Consider the following 1,808-nt stretch of genomic DNA (forward strand, 5'->3'; position numbering starts at 1 on the left):
ACTAACAAAATTATATATATCAATATATTTATACATACATATAATTTTTATGTGTTGAGAATAATCTTCAGACTGAAAAAAGCATAATGAATATTATCAGTAAAAGAAACTTCCCATTATGAATAGTTGGATGAACTATAGGAAAGCACCTGCTGAGTTAAATGAAACTACATTTCAGGCTACTAAAAACTTGTGTTTGAAATTATTGTGCTATTTTCAGTGGTCTTGAACCATCATAGAGAAATGAGCTTGGTGGTACAAGGCTGCAGATAAACAGTGGTGATTCTTATTTTTTAAAAACAACAGTAATTTTACATACAAACTTTAGACCTTCAAGCCTGAGGTGAATCTCAAGCACAATTTGATAACGGTTAAAGAAATGGGACTCTCTGCTTTTCCCTCTTTGATGGACAGTTGCATCTTCTTGTGCGATACCAGCCACATCCCTGAGACATAGTCGTGAAGGTTAGAGTAAATGGATTTGGCCATATTGAATGCCTGGTCACCAGGATGCTTTTAACTGTGGCAAAATGGATATTGTCACATCAATGATCCCTTCACTGACTTCAGCTATATGGTCTACATACTCCAATATGATTCCACCCATAGCAAGTTATGCCACAGTCAAGGCTGAGAATGGGAAGCTTGTCATTAACGGAAGGTACATTTCCATCTTCCATAAGCAAGATCCCACCTACAATAAATGGGGTGATGCTGGTGCTAAATATGCTGTAGAATCCACTGATGTCTTCACTAACTTGGAGAGTGCTGGGGGTCACTGAAAGGATAGATCCAAAAGGGTCATCATCATCTCTGCCCCTTCTGCCAATGTCCGATGTCCACATGTTTGGGCATAAATCATGAGAAGTATGACAATAACCTCCAGATTGTCAGCAATACCTCCTCTACCATCAGCTGCTTGGCCGCTTCGGCCAAGGTCATCCTTGAGTTTGGCATTGTGGAGGAACAGTCTATGCCATCACTGCAACCCAGAAGATTGCAGATGGCTTCTCTGGAAAGCTGTGGCATGATGGATGTAGGGCTGCCCAGAAGACCATCATTCCCGCTTCTATGGGTAGCACTAAGGCTATGGGCAAGGTCACCCCTGAGCTGAACTGGAAGCTCACTGGCCCGGCCTCCCATATCCCAGCTCCAATGTGTCACGGATCGCACCTACCGTCTGGAGAAAGCTGCCAAATATGATGAAATTGAGAAGGAAGGTGGTGAAGCAGGCAAAAAAGGGCCCCCTAAAGGGCATCCTGGGTTCTACTGAGGACCAGGCTGCCTCCTGCAACTTTAACAGTGATACTCCCTCTTTTACCCTTGATGCTGGGGCTGGCACTGCCCTCAGTGGCGGCCTTGTCAAGCACATTTCCTGATATGCCAATGAGTCTGGCTATAGCAAACGGGTGGTGGGCTTTATGGTCCATATGGCTTCCAAGGAATAAGAGCTCCCTGAACCACCAACCTCAGTGAAAATGAGAGAAGGAAGAAAGAGGCCTTCAGCTGCTGAGGAGTCCTCACCCCAACTCTATTTCCCAACATACTAAGAATCTTCCATCCTCAACAGTTTCCATCCCAGACCTCCTTAAAAAAAGGGGGAGGATTTTTGATACAAATTGATGATACATGCCTACCTGGTCATGTATCATCTGTAAAGAACAATGTACACAGTCCAAAAGAAAAAAAGAAATGGTTTGTGAACATTTAGAAACGGAAGTGGAGATCAGCAGGAGCTAGGATGAGTTCACAAAGGATGAGTCAGGTCAGACTAGCTTCATTCTCCTTTGGACAAAAATTCTAAAGAG

General features: G+C 43.4%; 1 pseudogene; it reads left to right on the forward strand.

The window, feature by feature from the left end:
* The first annotated feature begins 462 nt into the window (after positions 1-462).
* Positions 463-1,448, forward strand: LOC130861188 (glyceraldehyde-3-phosphate dehydrogenase-like; annotated as a pseudogene).
* Positions 1,449-1,808: the final 360 nt, after the last annotated feature.

Source organism: Hippopotamus amphibius, chromosome 9, assembly GCF_030028045.1.
Source record: "Hippopotamus amphibius kiboko isolate mHipAmp2 chromosome 9, mHipAmp2.hap2, whole genome shotgun sequence".
In the NCBI taxonomy this organism is placed as follows: Eukaryota; Metazoa; Chordata; class Mammalia; order Artiodactyla; family Hippopotamidae; genus Hippopotamus; species Hippopotamus amphibius.